The following is a 25,851-nucleotide window of genomic DNA, read 5'->3' as shown; positions in this document are numbered from 1 at the left end:
GAGCCAGAGAACAAGTGGGTGGGATCTATTGCCAAAATGCGCTAACCAGTCAGCACTTCCATAATGATCTGTCAATCATTTCTGTAAACTAGGATGGTGCAATTATTTTTTCTTGTCCATCTCAGGTCACATAATTGAGTTCGAGTAAAAAAAAAAAAGGCAAAAACACACTTGAACATAAATTCATTTTAGGGGAAAAAAATCACATGTGTAAGTAAATTTCCATCCATCCATTATCTATATTGCTTACTTGGGTAGGCTCAAAAAGGCCTGGAGCATATCCCAGGGAACTTGTACAGCTGCTGAATGGGGTGCCAACTGATCGCACAATCATACACTTACACACTAAAGGCAATTTGGAAATGACAATCAGCTTACACTGCAGGTCTTTGGACTGTGTGAATGTACAGTAAGTGGAATACCCAAAGGAAACCCACCATGCACTAGGGAAAATGCCAACTCCATAAATGCAGACCAGAGGTTAAATTTGAATCTCCTTTTCCTGGAAGAGTGAGGTGGCGGTGTGAGGCTAACCATTAAGCCAACCATGCCACCAAAAAAATACATTTACATTTATTAATGAAATGAATTATATGAATATATCAATCATGTGTAAAAAAAAGAAAAAAGAAATATTAAATGTAAAGGTCCAATGTGAAGTTCAAATGACTTTTTTGTAAATAAAAATCTCTTTGTCTCCGGGTTCCCCTTGCTGTCTTCTTATGTTAGTCATGCCAAAGCCATCAGCTGCAACTCCACAGGCTGTGTGATTACTTGTGGCTTCACTAGTTTTGGGGGAATAAGATCCACTCTCCCTAATCAAGTTAAACTCTTATGCACAGTGCAATGACAATCAGGCACATTGGTGCGGGAAAACAAGCATGCATCTCCACAGCTATTACCATGTTTGTCTCTTGTGATTGTTTGGAGATTGCACAGCCTGGAAAGATGGCTCATGTCTTATGCTCATCTTCACCACCTTGAGCTGAACATAAGCATCACAAGATTAATAGTGATCAATGGCTTCGATTTACCTTTCCTCAGCATAATCACAGTTTACACAGCAAATTTGTTGTTAAATCTAATATATAAATAAATAAATAAATAAATAAATAAATATATTTTTTAAAAAGGGCTCAATAGAACTGTTGGGAAGTCAAACCCACGTATCTTATACAAAGTATACTTAATAATAGAATTGTAAAGGACTTACTGTAAAGTTCTTTTTAATCCTACTTTAATCTCATCATCTGTCTGTGTTAATCTTATTTTGCTTTCCAAAAGGATTAGCTACTGTTTCAGTTTTAGTTCAGGTGAGAATGGCAAATTAAGTGATCGCTTTCTATTTTTTTCCTCCCTGTCGTGTTCATTTTTCTATCAGCGTATTCGACCTTGATTCCGTGTGAGCCTCAGAATGCTGAAGGACAATCCAACTGGCTGATGCTGCACTTTTGCCTGCAAACGGCCTGCCAGGCTCAGCGACCACATGCTCCGGGCTGCTGCTTGATGAAGAAAAGTAATCAATGGAGTGAAGAATGATGAAGAAATAAAAGTAGGAGATGGACAAGCTGTAGAAACCAGTGTGGTGATACTGCAGTGACTTAAAAGTAAAAGAGGAAAAGTGCAAATACAAAACAATAAACCTTTTAGTTTTTTTTTTATTATATTATTATATTATTATTATATATATAAAATACAAAAGAATTATTTAATGAACAGATTCAGATAATTCTTCTAAAATAAATTAGTCCCCTTGGCAAATATTAAATAGTGCACCGTGATATACTGTTATTTAACTGACTGTTAAATAAATCAGTAGAAGCATATCATACAGGTATGTCATATAAGCTTCATGATTTCACATTCTCATTGTTAAAAAATTAAACTCCTGTAGAAATCCCTCTGTTACCTCCTGAATTGATTTATTCCCCTTTATTAATGAACTTTGCTTCAGTTCCACTTGTCAGGCTCAGCGCTACCGGGGGTCAATAAACCTGAGGAAACTTGATGTTAGTGGATGCAGCTTAAGTGATTCTGTCGTGCTAATGATTCGACACATCAGGACAAATGCCAGACGCTTATAATATGTTGATTCACTATCGCTGATCTGCATTAAGCATGTAAAATATGAGATTTATACTAGTGAGATTTTAATACATTTTTAATGATACGGGTAGTTGTAGTGGAATCAAGAGACTATTTGAGGGAACAATTAGTAATACGCATCCTTGTTCTGGAATATTACCATGATTTGGGTCACACACACTAAACAAAAAACAAACAAACAAAAAAACTGTCATTTGTGACTAATAGTGGCATTCAACCCTGGAAGAGTTGCCATGATCATTATGTTACATTTCTGGAAAACTAGTTTATAAAATTTGGGTTTGCAGAATTCTGCACTGAGGTGCAGAAAAAACATTATTTTAATTAATGTATAAAATAATAAAATAATTAAATCCTCAGCATTAATACTTTTGTAACAGTCAGTGGTGGTAATGCTTTATGACATACAAAAGGACAGATTAGTGTACTCTTTGTGGTTTTTCTGAACATGACAAGCTGTGTTTTTGTCTTAGTAATCTCAACAGAGAAAAAAACAGAATGACTGTCTACAACTTGCAGCAGTAGAAGTGATCACAGAAACTAACCTGTTTTGTTCAACAAATAGAAAAATGTAACAGTAAACAAATTGATGTGGTATAAGAGGAATAAAACAACTGGAAATATGTTGTTAAAAAAAAATTATCTGCAGGATGATCAGTAACATGTAATGTCAGTAGCATGACCTATTATGTATTATACACCAGAAATAATAAGCCAGTCCAAGGCTTTCTATTACAGTATACTGTATCTTAAAGAGTATTTTTTGCTTTAAGTGTTAATGACACACATCAATCTAAACTAAATCAAATAATAAATAGGGTTGAAGCCCCAGTCAAGAAAGACTAATATACTAGAAAAAAGATCATATATACAATATTGTTTTTTTTTCAGGTTCATGTCAAGAAAATGAAGCCTATTTTTTTTTTACTCATATTTTCAATAATGGTTTAAAATGTTATCGCTCAAGCTGTTTCAGTCAGTAAAAGCATATGGAAGATCATAACTTTCATAAACATGGACATAAACGATAGGTCATTTGTTTGAGTTTCCAGGAAGCTACACTAAAAGGTGACTAAATTGCTGCCTGCAGCTTTCTGGCTGGTCATGAAAAATCGGTGCGATGGATTGGCAGAGAGAGATTTAGTTGCACATGGCAGAGGTCAGTGTATTGTGTATTCTGGGCAGTCAATAATAAAGTTAGGACGTATGCCTGCTGAAAGTTAATGAGCAATCGCAAGGACCTTGAAAAGTAATTTGCATCGTAGTGTTAGCTGCCCCGTCCGGCTCTGAACCACCCAGGGGAGCTTGAGTCATCGCAATCCCACCACAGACATGACACATATGAAGGAGAGTCCTGCTCCTATTGCGGATGCTCGACTCTGAAACACTGTGACACTGCAGTAGATTCATGTATTTAAACATACACAGTATCTTCACCTGATTTTACTGAGCTGCGGGAACACATTAAATACACAAAGAGGTTAGTCGGATACCAAAACTGGTACTGATAAAATAAATAAATAGATACATGAGTAACCAACTTAGCATTCTGGAGCATCATGGAACATTTTATTTAACCCTATTTACAGTATGTTGATTCATGTTATCTGATATAAGAAATTAATTTTACCCTTGTGATTTATGTTGAAGATGGTATGGTATTTAAAGAGCATCTTTAAAAGGAAGCAGTAAAGTGGCTAATCAGAGCACACAGAGCAGTGTTAGTGAGAAGGGTCATTAAAAATGAGCCCAAGGGACAATGAATTATACCTTGATATAGACACTGGCAAGCAAGGCGAAAGTGAAATGCACATATCTCAGTATTTGCCAAACTGGAGTACCTTTGCATGCAACCATTTTTTTTGATTCACTGCTCCATGCTCTACAGTACACAATTCATGACATCTTTTTACTAATTACACTCTCAGAAACATTCTCTATTAAATGCTATATTTATTTAATTATTAATTGTGCTCTAAATACAAAAAAAAAAAGAAAAGCTGGCTTTCATTCATTTTAATTAATTCATTAACACAACAACATAAAATTCCCTAGACCCACTTGACAAACATCGTCTGGTATAGTATGTTTGTATGAGAATGAGTAAATGAGTATGGTAAAATCGCTTTTCCTAACACCAGGATAAGCAATGATGAACACTGAGTATATTGGCCTGCAACCAAATGATAATACAGTTTTAAAAAAAAAGAGAGAGAAAAAAACACCTCTTTAATGTTATTTCTCTAAATGGAAACAGGTCTTTATCAGATTTGTAGTGAAGATAACACACAAACATACACACATGCACACACACATAAAACCTCAACCATAACACAAAAGCTTGAACAGTAACAGCTGCATTTTTTTATGACTGTAATAAAGCACAACACAGGACAGAACTTAAATCACACATTAACACATTTTCCAATGGCTGAATTCCATTATCAGTTTGTACACTTCAGTTAAATCTAGCACTGCTCACAGACTGCATGGTTTTTAGACACGGTGCTAACATATCCTAGCATACTTTATACTGAAAATGTTTTTGATTGAACTCTTACATTGTACCCTTGACTTGCAAAATCAAACTTAGTATAATTGATTGATGTTTTAAGGATACATTTTTGTTAGCATGGTTGAATAGTAGCTAGCACTGTGCTCTCTCACCTCCAGGGATTAATTCCTGCCGGTCTGAGTGCGTGGAATTTGCATGTTCTCCCCATGCTTGGTGGGTTTCCTCCAGGTACTATGGTTTCCTCCCACCGCCCTGCTTCCAGTACTGCCTACTGCTACTGAATCTGTACTGGTATGCTCTACTGGACAATACTAGCCTACTTTCACCCATGGTCTTACATTGTGGAATTAGTCTAATATTTCTCCTGCAGAATTACTAGCTAGCTAGGTAGATTAGGCTAATTATCATTTCCAAATTGCCCATGTTGTGTAAGTGAATGTGTGTGTGAGTGATTTACACATTGTCCATAGTGTACCGTGCCTGCTGCCCTCAGTTCCCTGGGATGGGCTTCAGGTCTCTGCCACCGTAAACAGGATAAGGGCTATAGAGCATGAGTGAGAATGAGTAAGTGATTTGTTTTTTTGTTTTGTTTTTTAAATGCCTGCTCTCAAGTCACAGTCCTGAATATTTTACTGTCATTATATACCCTAGACTATGCTGGTCCTAACTAGGCTGGAGGTCATCCCTTATGTTTCCAAGGCCCTGTGTTCCCAGAATCCTATGTTTAAAGGTCTGTATGTTCCAAGGGTCCTATGGTCCCCAAATGTATATGGAATATAATAGGGGCATTAGAAAGGGTCCTATGTTACCCAGGGTCTCATGTTACCAATGTCCTAGGATCCCCAGCTCTATAGCACAGAATGGAAACCCGAAAAAGATGTTCCCCAGCTCCATCATTGTTTAATGAAATGCTTTCTATAGACCCATAAAATCACATAAAATGATAACCATTAGTTTTGTTCTGTTTAAATAGTTTTAAAGTCCTTGTCCTTGGTGATAATCTAAAAACTGGATAATATTTAATTTAAAATGGCTCACATTTGTCACAAACAGAATAGGAGGGTTAATGTGGGTTAACAGAAAAATAATCCACTTGGAACTCCCCCCGACAGATTCATCTTGCAGTGCTGTTTCTATTAGAAAAAAACAACAACAACTGGATGACCAAACCTGAGGCAAGGTTTATAATAATAATTGTATTATTATTATATCTTAATATAATAATATTTATGTTTTTCAAACTCACCACACCAGGTCAATATAGGCTAAGTGAACGCTATCATTAATAATCACTTATATTTATATAATTTGAGCTTATATCCATGCTTGAGTGACAGGGATGTCTCCAAATAGAGCTCCAGATTGTTGTGGAACTAAGTGTAAATGCCAAAAGAATGGCCTCAAAGGCGAGCCCCCTGTTAAGGCCAAAAGGGTGGACATCTGACAAAGAAGTCCAGGGAAATGTCAACCTAGCAACCTCCTATGCCCTGATTTTTGTGGAGTTTCACCTGACAAACTCTGTCCCCCAGCTTTCTGTTGAGGTCAACAAGGCAACCTTAACAACCCAGCTCAATGCAGAGGCAAAGGGAGGCTTTGCCCTCTCTCCACTTCCTTCTGAAAAATGTCACCAGGTCTCCTGGGTTTGATGACATCTTGCTTACTTCACCTGCTCGCGACAAGCAATATACTCTCTCTGGCCCCTAGCTTCAATGACATCATACGCTCTCCGCCCCCCCACACACACACTTCATGCTGCATGTCACTTCTTGCCTTCATAATGACCGTAGATTAAATTTTTTCAAAGGAATCGTGGACTGTGGATGGATCACATTTTGATATGACAATACTGCTTTTAAATGCCTTTTAAAGCTAACAAATATTAAATATTATATGAAGTACCATTGACGTCCACTGACACTCTTATGCAGAAAATAGCTTTTGTTTGTTGTGCATAAGTTTTTATCTTGAGCTCCTAGCTTGCTGAAACAATCAGCTGCAAGAGCAGAGAGGTGAATAGTCAATCAGAATATTCAGCCTGGCCTTGAAGTCACCAGGCATTTCTCTGTATGACAGAAGAATTCACTTTATCATAAGGTTACAACTTGCCACATGTAGGTCGTGTAATCAAATCCAATGTGGCTCTAATATGAGGCTAGAAAAAGCCTGTCTTTCAGTCCCTCAGCAATACGGATACAACCTTAGCAGCTTCTGTCTAGCTTTTAATCCTTTCCTTACTAGCAACTTGCTTTGGATACTGAGGCACAGGGCACAGGGAACTGGGCTGAAGGGTTTCACACAGTCACATTCGGAAAAACTGCAATTTGTTCAGCAAAACAACTACAACTACAACAACCACAACAACAATAACAACAAGAAACTAAATAAAAAAAAACCCTCAAATCTGAGGGTTCTTTTATGTACACAATGTTGACTCCATTTGAATGGAATAATGGTGTGTTCTCATTTTTAGCAAGATCTCAGTAGCACTCTATATTTAAACTCAAAACTGAGAGATTATGTTATTAAAATGTATTCTTTGTCAAGATTTATCAACATTTTGACAAACTTAATAAAGTAATATATATCCTTAAGGCCACCAGCACCGATCAGTGCATAGGGCAACGAGAGTTCTCCATGTGTAGAGGACTTTCGCTGTTTCCGTAGCGGTTGTTTTTTTCTGGGGCGGGTTGCTAGCCCAACCCTTCTCCAACTAACAAAACTATCTATCTAGCATACCTACCTGGCCTAGCTAGTAATTTTACAAGTAACAATGGACAATACAATCTACCATCTTAAAACTATTATCTATTGTGAATAAAAACAGAATGCAATGAAGTGGAAGTTTCAAATATTAATATTTTATTCAGAATAGAATAAAGATAACATATCAAATGTTAAAAGTGAGACATTTTGAAATGTCATGCCAATATTGGCTCATTTTGGATTTTATGAGAGCTACACATTCCAAAAAAGTTGAGACAGGTAGCAATAAGAGGCCGGAAAAGTTAAATGTACATACTGTACAGTATAAGAATCAGCTGGAGGACCATTTTGCAACTTATTAGGCCAGTTGGCAACTTTTTTGGGTATAAAAAGAGTCTCTTAGTGTGGCAGTGTCTTTTAAAAATTGACAGAGGTGGACAGAGGATCACCAATTCCCCCAATGCTGCAGCGAAAAATATTGGCACAATATCAGAAAGGAGTTTCTCAGATAAAAAGAGTTTGAAGTTATCATCATCTATAGTGCATAATATTATCTAAAGATTCAGAGAATCTGAAACAATCTCTGTGCGTAAGGGTCAAGGCCGGAAGACTATACTGGATGGCCGTGATCTTCGGGCCCTTAGACAGCACTGTACAGGAATGCTATTGTAATGTAAATCACAACATGGGCTCAGTAATACTTCCAGAAAACAAACCAAGTTGTTATTAGCGCTCAGTGCATGAGTGTGTGTGGCATGGGCAGCTTACACATCTGGAAAGGCACCAGATGCTAAAAGGTATATCCAAGTTCTAGAACAACATATGCTCCCATCCAGATGTCATCTCTTTCAAGGAAGACCTTGCATTTTCCAACATGACAATGCCAGACCACATACTGCATCAATTACAACATAATGGCTGCATAGGAGAAGGATCCGGCCAGCCTGCAGTTTAGATCTTTTACCCACAACTAGAAGCCTGTATTAAACAAGAATGGGACAACATTCCTATTCCTTAACTTGAGCAACTTGTCTCCTCAGTCCCCAGACATTTGCAGTTCACACAGTGGTACTTGTCCTAAATTTTTGGAGATGTGTTGAAGCCATGAAATTTAAAATCAACTTATTTTTCCCTCTCAATTTTCTTACATTTAAAACTTCCACATCATTGCATTCTGTTTTTATTCACAATTTGTACGGTGTCCTATCTTCCTATCTGGAATCAGGTTTTTACTGTATATATAACAGTTTGAAAAGTGGCCAATGTTAGATTGTATTGTCTAATATAATTTTATTTTATTGTTCATGTAACATTCAAAATGATTTAGTGACCCATGCTGTTATGCCATTATATTTAAATAAAATAAATAACACAGTGAGAGAGTTTTAATGCTAAAGGCACATGTGATCCCAGCCATTTCTATTTGCTGAATGAGTGTGTTTACTGTATCACTGTAAATGATTCAATCTAATTAGTCAGGAAGTGTGCCTTACAGTATGTTTTTCTAATACTAGCATGGGTCAGAAAATAATTCTGGCTATAACATGAACAATAGGTTAAAATGTGATGTCATTGTAACATTATTGTGTCAACAGTAGGGGTTTTACACTGGCACTTGCATGGTGGATGCTCCATATGATCTAATTTCATCTAATGGATTAATGGATAAAACTCTGGCAATGCTTTTGGTTAGGAAGCCAGTCATGGTTCTTTGTGGATTTTCTCTCTTACAGAGGTGGCAGATAACAAATACAAATACTACTGTATTTAAGAATTTTTTATGTATATGTACTTTATTTGAATATTTATGTGATATTTTTTACTTCTACTTTTTACAATTTTTGATAAAAAAGCAAACAAAACTGGAGTTTATGAGCTATGTAACAAATTCCAATTTACCCTATACAGTAGTAACAGTTGAAAGTTTTGACATACCCACTGGATGTTGCAAATTATGGCAACAGGACAACTTTCGGAAAGAAAGATACAGTACACTCAAGTTTTAATGTTTTGCTTATGAATTCTGTTTTTGCTTTTCAGCACAGGCATAGACACCCATGGGGTGATGGAAGTGGATTTCTCTCTCTCTCTCTCTTGACTGCTCTTACTCTATTCACTCTCCTTTATTTCATCCCATGCCTAACTGAAAAACAGACAAACACTAATTCTCCTTAAATGTGAAGTCGTTTCCATTTACCTAGCCCTCACAGTTAAATACAGAACTGCGCTCTAGCAGTTCCTTATCACCTCAGCATGAAAATAAAAGTTCAGGAAAACCAAATTAATTTCTCCAAAATAGCCTGTGTTTACCAGTAAACAAAAAAAATGAAATAAAGGAAAATACTTAAATGGGTAGTTACGTCCAAACTTTTAACTGGTTCTGTATATCGCCAGTTGGCCACTAAATAGTGTATAAAAATGGCCATAAAATCTATTTAACACAATATAGGCTTTCACAATTTTCATGTGACAGTCAACAATTAACATGTGACTCGTTTTAACATTCGACACACAAGTTTGCACAAATTATCTGACAGTTTACATTAACTGTCTATCTTTGCGAAACCATTTGTTATGCATAAGTCAGTGTCCACCAGAAAGAAAAAAAAAGATCCCACCATGTCATCCTGGAAGGGAGATGAGCAAGGACACCACACACATTTTAATGTATAATAGACTATATGCTGGATTTGATTTTAACATTTTTGACGCAGAAAATGGGTTGGCTAATTTCAGGTAGCTTCAATTATTGCTGTCTATTTATATTGTAATGCATAGTTTGTTTACAACCTTTTCTCTGATTAAACATGCATTTTCTAACAATGGCAAATTGAAACTTTTTTAGGTGAAAAGACAGATTTTGCACTTAAAACTAAATTTTTTGTCTGTCATTTCACAAAGCAGTAAAAGAATATCATTTTGGAAAACAGATTGGTCTCCATAGCACAAACAACAATCTTTATTCTGATGCACCATTTCTACAAGACTAGAAGCTTTGTTACAGTCATCTGTAATATTTTTTTCCCCCTGGTTTTAATATATCTGTGAAAAAGAAGTGGAGCCTACATGATTCTGACAAGAGACAAATGTTTCATTCAAATGTTGCTTTCGCATATTGTGGGAGAAGTAATGAATCCTGGTGCTGGGGCGCGGCCCAGATCACCGTGTCAGGTGGAACTGGGTGGCAGAAGCAAAATTAAATCCAATGTTCCAGCCACCACTGGAAAAGTGCATAAATCAAAGCTTTTGATTTGCATGGACTGTAAGGAACTGTCCGGTTCCATGCAAAAATAAACCGAGCGGTGAATATGATGTCAGCCTGAGAACAAAGTAATCCTACGCTTCCCAATAAAAGCAAGAGAGAAGTGGGCGGACTTTAATTTGCACCAGTGTTATGTTGCTTTGATGTCAGGAGTATTATTAAAAATCTAGCTTACATCACCTCTTTTCAATTGGAAAGGTGGCAAGGTAGAATGCATTTCTGCTTTTTATCAAGTTCAGACAAAATCCAGAGTAATGAAATGAGTTTTGGTTGATCAGTTTCTGTGCGATGGTTTACTTGGAAAATGAAATACAGTAGTGTTTATTTGGTTTCACTTGTCCTTGTTTAGATCATTTAAGTACCTGGGCTATTCCGTATTCTGTTTAATCCTTGTTGTTCTTTTAAAATGAATCTTTAATATTATATTATTATTTTTAATCATTTTAATGCTAGTTGGATTGATATACTTTAACATAGTTAAAAAAAATACACAACATGCATTAAACAATGTGCTAACCAGTCTTTGCTGCATTTTCTTTTCTTTAAATGTGTATTTATAAAAGAATTAATAGGGCTTACTAGTATACTGTATATGCCAATGACATGATAACATATTATTTCAATCACTAATGGTATAACTGTGTAACAGTCTTGTAGTTCAAAAGGTTTGCATAATTCAACAAAGAAATAAATATGATTCTATGATATCACAAAATAATTTTTTGTGTGCCAGATTATTCAATACATTTTATACAAGTGAATGTGTTCAGGTCACAGGTATGACTTTAAATTAAGGTATATAATGGATGTGATAAGGAGTGTTTAAATCACAATATTTTCATAAGTTCTTTAATACTTGGTTAAATCTCTTTAAATAAAAAAAAAGGTTCCCAACAGTATTTTACTGATGCTGTACATACTGTAGTTAGTGACCTAGCAACCCAGTGTAAGAACCTACTCAATCACAAAAACCTAAGCACTTTTGTAAGTCGTTCTGGATGAGATTGTCTGCTAAATGTCAAATTGAACGGAGTATCAAGGAAATAAATGAAACCTAAATTGTAGAATAAAAGTTAATATCATTTAACATCAGCACTAAGATTGATGAATTCACTAATGGCAAACTATTGATGATGTACAATTCCTTATAAAAATGTTATTCTTATTGTTAGTCTTGTGTTAGTCTTATTTTTTTCCCATATACTCAAAGGCTGTGCCCATTTTCACATCAGCACCCATGACAACTAATATTGTAATATTAGCAATATATTAATATATGATAACACCATAATTTTAGCAATATACATTATTTTCCTATAGGGGAATTGGAGGCTCAGTGGGAGCTTGTGTCCTGCCTGGCTTAATTCCCAGGTTGCTTTGTCCCAAACTCAGATAAAATTGAAAGTGTTGCAAGGTAAGGCATCCAGCATAAAATCTGTGTCAAACCGTTGTAGCCATCATTTTTCAAAAAGTGCAGATCAGCTGGTCTGCTGTAACCAGCCCTTAAACAGAGAAGGCAAAAAAAAACAACAACAGCTTATTCAGATTTGCCAGATTTAAATTATCAAACAGTACTGGGACCAAAATGTTTTTTCAAAATCTAATTAAATTAATCAAAAGAAAAAAGAAAAGAAAAAGTATGCAACTGTCATCAGTAACGCTGCCATTACAAAGGAACATGTTGGCTTTCAGATCTGTTCCTTCATTTTTAGTGTGTGTGTGTGTGTGTGTGTGTGTGTGTTCATCTGTGTGTGTGTGTGTGTGTGTGTGTGTGTGTGTGTGTGTATTCATCTATGTGTGTGTGTTGAGACATTAATACATACACTCAGCTTTCAACATTATATACTAAGACCCATGAGCTCATAATCTTACAGTCAGACTGAGAAAAGTCAGCTTCTTCTAGCTCTGTCAGCTTTACTGTAATTTGAATCGGATTTGCAGTCTCATTAGAAATCAGCCCTGATCAATACTCAGTGAATTAGACTCCTGCTGATCTATCAACTCCCCATTATTGCCTTTTAGCTCTAATTTACAATGCATGGTGAGAAAATATTCTAGTCTTTTAGTTTTATAGCCTTGAAGTATCCTAAAGTAATGTATTATGGCGCTCACCATAACGAACTGCTGTGGAGTCAGTTGATGATCAAACATAATATCTGTGTGTTTATGAAACTGTTGATGTCGTACCGTGTTGCATGGTTATGGACACTCAAGGGTCACTGTTGCATTTGGGGATTGCAGAGGATAGCTTGTCTAATTATGATTGGACAAATTGGCAACAAAGTTAGTGCTTGATATGACAAAAAGTTGTCAGAATACACACAATTGCAATGGGCAATAGCAATAACGTGGGAACAAGTAGCACAAAAATGCATTTTGGAATGGCAGTTCGGGAATGATTAGCGGAAAATGACAAAAAGTTAAAAGTGTTGACTTGGCCTTCAGGTTCCCCAGTTCTAAATCTAATCATGCATTTGTGGGATGTTCTGGTCAAACAATCTTGATCTATGGAGGTCTAATGTCACAACTTAAAGAACTATAAAAATCTGCTGCTAACATCTTGGTGCCAGATACGTACTACAAGCATGCCAGCAGAGATTTTGTTGGGCCCATGGCTTGATGGCTCAGAACTGTTTTTGTTTTACAAGTTTAATCCACAGAAAATAGAATATTAGGCATGAAATTATAATTATATGGCTGTTCTATACCTACCTACCTACCTACCTACCTACCTACCTACCTACCTACCTACCTACCTACCTACCTACCTACCTACCTACCTACCTACCTACCTACCTACCTACCTACCTACCTACCTACCTACCTACCTACCTACCTACCTACCTACCTACCTACCTACCTACCTACCTACCTACCTACCTACCTACCTACCTACCTACCTACCTACCTACCTACCTACCTACCTACCTACCTACCTACCTACCTACCTACCTACCTACCTACCTACCTACCTACCTACCTACCTACCTACCTACCTACCTACCTACCTACCTACCTACCTACCTACCTACCTACCTACCTACCTACCTACCTACCTACCTACCTACCTACCTACCTACCTACCTACCTACCTACCTACCTACCTACCTACCTACCTACCTACCTACCTACCTACCTACCTACCTACCTACCTACCTACCTACCTACCTACCTACCTACCTACCTACCTACCTACCTACCTACCTACCTACCTACCTACCTACCTACCTACCTACCTACCTACCTACCTACCTACCTACCTACCTACCTACCTACCTACCTACCTACCTACCTACCTACCTACCTACCTACCTACCTACCTACCTACCTACCTACCTACCTACCTACCTACCTACCTACCTACCTACCTACCTACCTACCTACCTACCTACCTACCTACCTACCTACCTACCTACCTACCTACCTACCTACCTACCTACCTACCTACCTACCTACCTACCTACCTACCTACCTACCTACCTACCTACCTACCTACCTACCTACCTACCTACCTACCTACCTACAGTGCCTCTCCCAAAAATTTATATTATGAAAAAGTAATATTTTTTATTAATGTTCACCAGAATGGGGAAAAAACATCCAGTGATATTCTACGCAACAAATAATGAACGCAGTCAGCATAGAATTGTCAGACTGATTTAGGCTGACGGGAAGGTTTTGATCATTCAAATAACCACTCTTTGAGCACAAAGGCATCTTAGAATGCAAATCACCTCCTTAGCATTTCCTAATTTGAGATAAGGAAAAGGGTACTTTTTCAGCGGCTAGAATGTGAAATTGTTTTAAATAAAGTGTTTATTTGTTTTAATAAATTTCATGGGTATCTTAGGACGGATGCCAAAATTGCTATAATTTTGAGCAAAACAAAGTTCCAGTTATCACAGTTGTTCTCTCCTTTAATAGTTAATATGTTGAAAAAATTAGCTTGTCATGTACGATCCTCTGCCCTAATGACTTCTACACCAGAAAACACAACTTTTTCAACTGACTTACAAAGCGGAGAGCTCTTTAAAAATTAAATGAAGTTAAATGAATTTCTTCATGCAGTACATAAAATCTTACCATATCAACTACACATTTTTAAGACCTGTTTCTGTAAAAGGTACCCCATACAAGAGTCCCTGTAAAAGAGCTTTCACAAAAAAAGATACGATTTAAGAAATGTATACATTAAATTATTATTATAAACCTGTGATTTGCATATACAATATTATTCCTTTTATAAATATTTTAAGCACAAACAGAACTGGAGTTATTTTTCTGATAGGACAAGGCTTATAGAACTTTAAACAGGAATAGCAGGTTACTGAAATTAAATACTGCTGCCCTTAATCTGCTTTTCCTGCCATGCTGAAAAAAAACCGGCACGGCATCTCCTTCTCAGAAATTATGGGATTAGTGTGCATGCTATAGGATGAACCTGAATAAAGAGTTTCAGGTATAGTGACTCACCTTTTGAGTTAAAAAGATTATCAACAACAAAGATAATCTAAAGAAAAGTTGCTACTTTCTATGGCCATGATGAAAAAGTCCCATTTTTTAAAACAAATTCCCAGGAAAAGCTTTTTATTTCATAAGCGTGAAGCAGAGCATCTCATCCAGGTGGCCACACCCTCACCCTGTGATCCCGGCAGGCATCATGGTGCTCTACAAACTCAATAAAACCAACAGAAAGGATGATGGGCTTTTACATTAAAAGCCATATATTCTGATGAATTTGTATTTTTCTTATAGTTGACATTCTCTCAGCATGATGGGATGAAAGTAATGGACATATCAGGCCATTTAGGACAGAAGACAAGGTACTGCATCATGGAAAGTGGTTGCTTTGGACCTATTGGAAGTGTAGAATAGGTATTAAAAGCATATAGATAGTGTAATAGCGTTATAGTTTCAGAAACAGATCAGACAAAAATTAGTCCAAAATTTGACCCACATTTTTTCACATCAAGTCAACTCTTCAAAATAATAATAAGATGTGTAAATCTCTGCTTGAAACTTCCTCTATCTATTTGGTGATGCCCGATCAATGTGGAGATGTGGATAAGACACAGAGTTATACCTTTATATAGACAGGATTTAGTTTGGTTGACTCGTGTGTGCCCCTCTCTCTCTCTCTATATATCTCTCTCTCTCTCTCTCTCTCTATCTCTCTCTCTCACTCACTGTGGTTCTTTAGACAGGTTAGGACACACGATTACACCAGGTGAAAAATTATTTCAATCTGAATCCACCTGACTTCACGAAGTGAACCAGAAAGGCTGTTTCTTTTGGCCTACAGCATTTTAGTGTGTAACCCGAATCCGGTAAAAGTTGGGATGTTTTCTAAATTTGAATAATATGAAAACTAATTGACTTTCAAATCACATGAGCCAATATTTTATTCACAATAGAGCATAGCATAACAAATATTTAAACTGAGAAAGTTTACACAGCACAAAATGAGCTCATTTCAAATTTCGTACTTGCTACAGGTCTCAAAAAAAGTTGGGGGCTTGTTTTCCATGTTTTTCCCATAGTGTAGCATGTCCTCTTCTTTTCAAAACAGTTTGAAGAAGTCTGGCCATTTAGTAATCTCAATGACACAATCATGCCAAAGAGTGATGCAGTGTTATCCAACAAAGGTTGTCAACCTTATGTACAGAGATTCCTCCAGTTTCTCTGAATCTTTGAATTATGTAATGCAAAGCCTTTGGAATTTGATGTTGGGGAAAGTTGTTTTTAAAGTATTCCCCAATCTTTTTACGCACTTTTTTACAGATTGGAGAGCCTCTTCTCAACTTTACTTTTTAGAGACTCTGCCTCTCTAAGACATCCTGTTACAGACCCGATGTCAATTAACATGCATGAATCTTTTAAAAATATCTTCCTTTTTCCACCCTTTGTTATCCCTGTTGAACTTGTTTTCAGACTTGCAGCAGGCATCAAATTTGAAATGAGTTCATTTAGTGGAGAAAAGTTCCACATTTCCATGTTTAATCATTTGTTATGTTCTCTATGCTTTATTGTAAATAGAATATTGGCTCATGTGATTTTTAAGTCCTTTAGTTTTAATTCTATTCAAATAAAAAAATGATGAAATATATTTGAATATAAAATTCCTTAAATTGAATTGGATATGCTGTAACTTCATTGCCCTATGGAAAAAAAAAATAACAACCTGCTAGTACCTAAAGATTTAATCATGAGCTTTGGGTGAAATAGACACTGGGTGTAAACAAAATAACTTGCTTTAACTTTTTCCCCCATTACAAAAGACCAGTATCAGTTTTTTACAAGCTGATGTAGAATAAACACTATTAGCATGCACGTGTGTTATGTAGGCCGAAGCTAACAGATGCCACGTTGACATTGTTTTCTCAATTAACGGCAAGTCCTAATTTGGAATGTACAGCAATAAACCGGGTAATTTACACCATCATCTTTATCGTTCAGCAGAGTCCTGGGTTTCACAGCCATTTTATGAAGAAGGCTGGAATAGAGGAAAGTCCTTAGCACGGCAAAAACACAAAGCCCATCTGTGTGAGGTTTCAGTGCGAAACAGTAACTATTAATGTCCGTATGGCCAGACGGAGAGAGAAGCGTCTCCGAGTGATGCAGCCACATAACGTCGACGGCAAACGGCTCACTGAAGTGAAAGCATTAAACTGTTTATTGCTGTCATATCAAATGTATGTTGTGTAATGATTTAAGGTCTTAAGGCCACTTAACTATTGTGTTGGATAAAAGCCTAGATTTAGCTTTGTTCTTCCACTGCATTGGATCAAGTGCAAAAGTTTGTATACTCTCAATTCAAAATAAATAAGATTAATTTACTTGTGTCTTCAGTAAACCATTTATTCTGCTTAAGGTTGCAGTGGTTAATCAATCATACTGTATATACACATGCACACATTGAAACAATCAGGACTGTTCCTTGCTAAGGTAGGAGTGGTTAAAGCAGTTGCTTGCAGTCTAAGCTAACAGGGAACCTGAAACTATATAGGATTGTCACCCAGGGCCTGCAATGATTTAGAAACATCCCTAATATGAGGAGAGTGGAGGCCCACAAGAACACAGGCAGTACATGTATTACTGTTATCTGAGCTACAGATCAAATCAGGAACCAAGAACCTGTCTTCACTGTGCCACCCATGACGAAGACGTACTGTAACCTGATCTATAGCCAAAACACATTTGGTTGGTTGGGTTCCAAAAATGTCATTTCATTATCATAAAAATAAACATAGTGTATGCTAAGATAATAACAGTGTCGAAAACACTGGGTTTTTTAAAAAGGGGCTAAAGGCAGTAGGGTCCTATGGACCTTTTTTAAAAAACATATAAAGTTAATTAGGTATTATTATGTACTGCAGTGTTTCTTCCTTCCTAATGTATAAAAGTGTGTCTTGCTCTTTGTTCTAATGGTCATCCTCTTATTTGAGCAGGTGTGTGTTGTGTTGTGCTGTGTGTTGGGTTGTGTTGTGTTTGTCAGGGACAATGTCAGGACAAGGGAGCTGTGAGAAAAACACACAAATCTTAACAAATTAATCTGACTCCAGTGAAAGAACAGTGCAAATTCCTGCAGCAACAAGCCCAAGACCCCAACAAAACAAGCAGGAAAAAAAAGCAACACAGAGGGGTAAAAAGAACTGAAACTACTTCCAACTTGCAAATAAAAAGAAAAAGCAATCAATCACGTTTGAGGGTTTTCATTCCTGTGCTTGCTCTTGTGGGCAGAGAGAGAATGAAATGGGACAAGACTAGAATATGCAAAGTTGTGCTCCATTTTCAGGGGGAAGACTTTGTTGCCAAGGAGGGTGTTGGGATAAAGAAACACACACATTGGCATTCCATTGCAGAGGAAAGCATGAAGGCCTGGTAAATGTTCACCATCGCAAACACTAATTAATCACCTGCCAGCTGCTAGACTGCCAGGATGCCCCCCCGTCCTCTTCCTCTCGCGACATCGCTGTAGACGGAAAATGCTTCCAAGACTCCATTAATCTTACAGCACCTCTCGTCCTCCAGACTTTCTATTGAAAGAAAGCAAATAGTCAGGACATTTACACTGTCCGTATCTCATACACGCAATATCACGGCTCTTTAATCACCCCAAAGTCCACATAGAAGGACATGCTCTTTTCTGCTTTAGAGGATAATAAAGGTGAAAATGAAGCGAGTTGTCAGGACTCTAACTGATTTCCATTTAAGCATTCTTTAGAGACATGTTCCAATGAACCTGACTGATGAGAGATTGTGATTTGACAGTTCCAGCTACATAAACTGTATATCATTTAAAACAAGTCTGTTGCATAAATTTATAAGTAAATATGAATCATGTTTCTCTTTCTCCCAAGACATGCTTAATATCCAAAGTGTACATTTTTCTTACTTTTGACTCACCACAAGGATGAGTGGCCTGACAGGTTAGAACAGAGGTATCTGTATCCCTAATGATACAATCGGTACATAAAGAGTTTGATAATAAGTCCATATTAGAAATGTAACTATGTAGTTACCCTTACTCTAGCACTTGGGCAGAGTCACACCAAATAGAATAAAATCGACTTCAATTATTTTTATTTATTTATTTTTTATCCCAGTAATTTTATTTACACAGATGGCAGGCAACAGTGTTTAAAAATACAGTGCTAGAATACTGTAGTATTTGACAAAGGAACAATGCAGCAATGTAATTTATGCAGCAGGGTAATATAGTGTTTATACCTCACATCTGTATACTGTAGCTGTGGGTTTGTTTCTCTCCTCAGGTCTCTGTACATGGGGTTTGCATGTTCTCCACATGTTTGGTGGGTTTCTTAAGATTAAGATCCCAATTAAATAATGTTTTTGCATATCCTGGTTGGGAAACCTCTGGAGCAAATAAGGTTAAAGGTCTTGCTTAAGGGCTCAACAGTGGCAGCTTTGGCGGTGTGCTAAGTTTGAATCCCCAACCTTTGGATTAAGACATGCCGAGTATGCTAATTGGTGTTACAGATTTTCCAGTATGTTTGTAGAACTGCAATGGATTGGCACCCCATCAAGTGTGTACCCTGCCTTATGCGCCAAGTCCACTGAGGAAGGTTCCAGGCCTCTCGCAATCCTATACATGACAAGCGATACAGAGAATAAGTAAGTGAGAAAGTGTACAAAAATACATAACATTAAAATTAATTATGTTATGCTAGAAAATTACATGTGCTAATATTATTGTATGAAATAATATCAATATTTCACTTTTAAGCAGTTAAAGACTAATTTCTCTTTTTAATCTTTAAAAAAAATCGTATTAGGTCATTATAAAATACAATTATAAAAGTTTGACCGTTGCACAAATCACATAGGTTTAATTAAATATCCAATCATTTGTAAAAGTCTTTCAATTAAATGTTTTTTAATGTAAAAACCCTAATAAAAATCAATTTTTAGTATTCGGCAAATACAACCTCAAATGAATAACAATGTATACCTTTTTTGAAGTTGAAGTCTCGACTTTGACTAGGTCATTCCAAAACCTTGATTATTTTATTTTTCAGCCACAATGATGTATATTTACTAGTGTGCTTTATATCATTGTCCTGTTAAAGGACCAAATTTGGACCAAGTTTAGTTGTTGGACAGACGGCTTCACATCTGCCTCTAGAATGCCTGTGTAAAGAGGAGATCATGGACTATGGACAATGACTACAATGGGGCTACGGAAAAAAGTCCAAATTATTACATAAAACTACAGTTGTCCTACCATGCTCTGTTTAGACAATACTCCTCCCGGCATCCCTCCCAAGCAATCTATAGTTTTCCAGTTTTCTTCTAATTGTGCCATCTTGGATTTTAACACAATTTAGCATTATATTCATGCTCAGTTAGAGTTTTTTGTTTTTCTGAGCATTGCATGGTTTGACCTTAGGTCTGTTTTGAATGTGCTGGGATGTCCACTGCTGGGAAGATTAGCAACTAGTCTTAGATTAGCAATTAGTATTAAATGCTTAAAAGTATAACCCTTTCTAAATTGATGTGCAGCAACAATTGTTCCTCTAAGACCTTTGCATTTTTCTTTCCCACTTGGCATTGGGTTAACACACACCTGTATGCCTTAGATTAGCAAACTGCCAAAACATTTGATTTTATAGAGGTCTGCACATACTGAAAACCAGTTATGATGTACAATGACACAATATAATATTTCTTTTTTAGAAAATTAAATCAGTTCAACATAATGGAGCTAGGTTTAAGTTTTAATATCAATATCAAAATCATTTTGGTTTAATGTGACTGTGGTATTCTAGTAAATAACATTGAAACGAGTCTAATAATGTTATATTTTTACATTTAAAATGTGGTTTAGGTAAAATACTTTTTTTCCACTTCAGTTTTTATTATGGCAAAACTTTGGAATGAACATTTTGTTGTGCTTTGTTTGGATATGAGGATGTAAGAGGGATCTGAGCTGATGTATGCATGTGAAAACCAACAGCTGTGTGAATTATAGAGTATGTTATAACAAAAAAATCCTACAAGCTTTAAATTTATAATGCATTGTGCCTCATCAATCTTTTCACTCGCTATTATAACAAAATAAATAATGATTTTAAAAACATATGTAAACTGCAATAACCCTGGCTGGGAGTAAGACAAGAGGTCATGTATACAAAAAACATAAAGGTCACAATATTCCCATTGTGTCTTGTAAATCTCCAGCTCATTCATCAACTGTTGGAAGCTTTACAGCTTTACAATGCTGAGGAAATTTACAATTTTCACTTATTAATTTACCACCCTCTTTCTTTATATCCAGATTTTTAAAGCTAAAACGAAAGCTACATTAAAAAAAAAAAAAAAAAAAAAATATATATATATATATATATATATATATATATATATATATATATATATATATATATATATATTATGGCACTTGAGTAACATTTGGGTTGAGGACAAAATGATTGAAATGAATCAAGAAAGAAAAAGAAAAACATGGAAGAAAAAGAAAAAAGAGGAAGAAAGGGAATAATGTAATAAAAAAGGGTTATTGGGTTGAAGGAAAGACATAATGAAGAAAAGAAAAAATGACAGTTGGGTTGTAGATGTAATGAAAGGAAAAAATAAAAAGAGAGTAATGAATAAACGAAAGTGATTTCTTAAAATGAATCAATAAGGCAAAACATGCAAAAGATCTGAGAACATCACCCCTTGGATACACTGTGTCTGACCCGAGCATTGGCTCGGCAGAAATGTTTATCACACTTTGGGCATTTATAAACTGAGGGAGTGCATTAAACCCAGGTGGTGTCAGTGCATGCTGATGGAAGGAGCAGCTCTGCTTTCCCAGCTTTATGCAGATTAGCACATGGGGTCAGGCAGCCTATACACTCTCCCTTACAGCCACCACATACTGATTAGTGATGTGTTGTTCATGAACGTGTCAGCTCTTTCTCTTGACTCTTTAGGGACATCAGTGAGCGTTGACTCGCATGCGTGAGCTGTTTTCTGTTTTGACAGCAATGCTGTTACTCATGCAGCACAGTTTCTTCTAAATATTTAATCTGTAAAATCTGCTTGTGTCGAAGGTGAAGTATGTATTTATCTCTTGAAGGGCACAACTCTACATTCAACTTGGTCCAGAAAGTCACACAGGTATTACATTTGTGATTTGATAGGAATTTCTATTTTTATTAAACCTAATAACATCTTCTACTGTACTTGCAGCACATTTTCAACAAGAAACATCAGCTGAGAGAGAAACAATAGTAGCTAAAATGTATAGCCTCTATTTACTGTAACGTATTAAACATATTTTAAATAAAGCACTAATCAATGTAAAAAATTTTTTTTCTTTTTAATATATTACATACAGTATTAAGCTTTGTACTCCATAAGGCAAATTGTACTAGCTACTGTATACTGTACTCACCAGTAGCACAGACGATGCTGAGTTGTTAATATGGTTGATGCTATTTATGAGGTTAAACTCATTTTTGCAGTTTTGAAAAAAGAGGTGAAAGATACATCTTGCTGATGCGCTTGGACACATCATCAGTGATGTAACCTGGGGTCACTGGGTGTTTCGGGTCTTTCAACATCAGACACCGTCACCCAGGCGACCCAACCAGAGTTGATCAGACTCCGGCCTGTGTCCCAGCAGCATTCATCCACGGGTCAGCCCTCTTAATCCAAAGCCATCTTGTGGCTCTTTCTGCGGCTTCAGTTGCAGACCTAATGGCTTTCTTCTTTGCCTCACTAGTGAAGCCTAGCATAGTGAGCACTTTGCAGAGGGACCGCCCTGCAAATCCTCGGCATCCCACCTCCAGGGGTTCACAGTAGGTCTTCCAGCCTTGGCTCCTGCACTCCTCCACTAGCTCCTGGTACTTGGCACGCTTCCTCTCATTTGCCTCCTCCATGCGTTCTTCCCAGGGAACTGTGAGTTCCAGAATGATTAACTGCTTGGTGGAATCAGAAACAATGATCATATCTGGTCGGAGCCGTGTAGATGTTATCCTTGATGGGATCTTCAGCTGTTTGCCCAGATCCACTTCCAGCTGCCAGTCCGTGGCAGTGGTGAGGAGACCTAACCTGCCCCCTGCTGGGATGGTGGGCTTCTCTCCAGCTCTGTGAAACCTGATGGTCTTAGGCTTGCTGTGGCCCTTGGTGGTGTTAATGGCCTTGGCTATGCTCTCAGCAACCGCCTTTAGCACCTGGTCGTGGCGCCAGCGATAACGCCCCTCTCCAAGGGCTTTTGGGCAGCTGCTGAGGAGGTGTTCCAGGGACCCCCTTCCTGGACACTGAGTGCAGGATGGTGTCTCTGCTTTGCCCCAGACATGGAGGTTGGATGGAGTTGGTAGGACGTCATAAACAGCTTGGACTAGGAACCTGATGTTGAGGGAGTCTGCTCTCCAAATGTTGGGCCAGGTGATCTTCCGCTGAAGAACATTCTCCCATTTAGTCCATGCTACTTGTTGCCCCATTCCCGCCACCCTGCTGGCTCGTTCTTCCTCCACACCTGCCCTCACTTCCTCCTGAATGAGGCGCTGTCGCTGTTTACCTTGGGCTTTGTCCACCCTGGTTGATGGAAAATAGCCAATTGTGGCCAAAATGGCCACTTCCAGAGCCTCATCGGCCCTCCATTTCCGACCTGGATGCCAGCCGATGCCACTTTTCCATCCCTGGACTCCCTGTATTGCAGGGCTTCCCGCGTCCTGGTTACCATGAACTCTTCAGTGAGTCCACTGAACGGAAGCTGCAGGATGTTACTACTGCCATACAGGGCAGCGCTGCTCAGGCTTCGGGGTAGGCCAAGCCATCTTCGCAAGTAACTGCTGATCTTTCTCTCCATGGCCTCTACAGTCGTCATGGGTACTGCGTACACTAGCAGCGGCCACAGGATGCGGGGCAGGATGGAATGTTGATAAATCCAAGCCTTGAATCTCCCTGGCAGGCCAGATCTGTCAACACATCTCAACCAGCCCCCCAGCTCCTTGCTGGTTCTCTGAATGGATGCAGTGTCCTTGAGGCTGCTATCAAAGAGCTTCCCTAGGCTCTTGACTGGCTGTTTAGTAATAGACGGGATGGTGGTTCCAGCCAGCGAGAAGCTGTACCTATCTGTCACCTTCCCCTTCTTGAGCACCAGAGATCTTGATTTTGCTGGTTTAAAGCTCATCCTTGCCCATGTGATGAGCTTCTCCAGCCCTTGCAGAATCCATCTGCAGCCCGGGACAGATGTGGTGGTCACAGTTAGGTCATCCATGAACGCTCTTATAGGGGGCTGGCGTACTCCAGATTTTGTCAGGGGTCCCCTACACTCCACCTCTGCTGACTTGACTATCATGTTCATGGCGAGTGCAAAAAGGATGACTGAGATTGTACAGCCTGTTATTATGCCCTTCTCAAGTCGATGCCAGTCCGATGTGCCTGACCCAGCAGTGACTCTTAGCCTGAAATTGCTGTAATAGTCCAGGATAAGGTCTTTGACTTTAGTGGGAACATGATGTCGCAAGAGGGCGACCTCAACCAGCTTGTGAGGTATGGAGCCATACGCATTGGCTAGGTCCAGCCACAGTACGGTCAAGTCTCCTTTCCCTTCACGAGCCTCTCTGATGAGTTGTGTAACCACTCCTGTATGTTCCAGGCATCCAGGCGCTCCAGGAATCCCACCCTTCTGAACAGAGGTGTCTATATAACTGTTCTTCAGAAGGAACTCAGTTAGACGTCGTGACAAGATGCTGAAGAAAATCTTGCCTTCGACGCTTAGCAGCGAGATTATCCTAAACTGACTGATGCCCTTTGAGTCTTCTTCCTTCGGGATCCACACACCCTCTGCACATCTCCATTGGCCTGCCACTTCACCCTCAACAGCTTCCACAGATGTCGTAGTAATTGTGGACAACGTTTGTACACAGTATATGGAACACCGCTGGGGCCTGGGGCTGACGCTGTTCTGGCGCTCTTCACCACCTCCTGTATTTCAGCCCAGCTGGGCTCCCTCATCACAAACTCCACAGCAGGCGCCTGTGGGCTGATGAGGGTCCTCTGCGGTTCCAGGTCTTGGTCCCTCTCTGGGTCGCTGAAGGTGTTGTGCAGAAAGGTGTCTGCCTCTGCCACTGAGCACATAAGGTTGCCACTCCGTTTATCCCCAAGCAGCCTCTTGGTAAAGGTGAATGGGTTGGAGATGAACGCCGCACGCTTCCTTGCTCTCTCCTTTCTTCGCCTTCGGTGTCCTTCTGCCCGCCGCAGCGTCATGAGCTTCTTCCTCAGGATGTTACGAAGCTCAACGAGGGTTTTTTTCTCCTCTTCACCTGCTACTTTGTACTGCTTCTTGAGGCCCCGCAGTTCTTGCCGTAATTTGTGGATCTGAGTAGCCCGGCGATTCAATATATATTTCTTGGGGTTCTTGCTCTCACTGAGGCCAAACCTCTCTACTGCGTAGCTGACTATGATGGATGTCATGGTCTCGAGGCGCCTGTCCACTTCTCCCTTAGCGGTGGCTTCCAGGATCAGGCTCACATCTGTGTCAAACTGTGCCCATGCTGCCTGACTGTTGGCTGAAGGCCACTTGATCTGCTTCTGATGGAATGACCTGCAGGGGTACAGAGGCTTTACTGGGCTGGGCGCTGTGGGGTGCTTCCTGGCCTGGCCCCTCCTGCGTCTCACCAGGACTAGGTCCTGTGCGTTGCAGTGTGCTCCTCTGGTCCCCACACTTCATTCTGGCCAGATGTATCTTAAGGCCACGCGAGTTCTTACACACTTTTCCGCAGATGCATTGTGC

The 25,851-nt window shown here is 38.5% G+C and overlaps 1 pseudogene; it reads right to left on the bottom strand.

Moving 5' to 3' along the window:
* Positions 1–22,708: 22,708 nt before the first annotated feature.
* Positions 22,709–25,547, bottom strand: LOC128507737 (uncharacterized; annotated as a pseudogene).
* Positions 25,548–25,851: the final 304 nt, after the last annotated feature.

The sequence above is a fragment of the Clarias gariepinus genome, chromosome 19 (genome assembly GCF_024256425.1).
Source record: "Clarias gariepinus isolate MV-2021 ecotype Netherlands chromosome 19, CGAR_prim_01v2, whole genome shotgun sequence".
Taxonomy (NCBI): domain Eukaryota; kingdom Metazoa; phylum Chordata; class Actinopteri; order Siluriformes; family Clariidae; genus Clarias; species Clarias gariepinus.
This window is presented reverse-complemented; position numbering and strand designations above follow the sequence as displayed.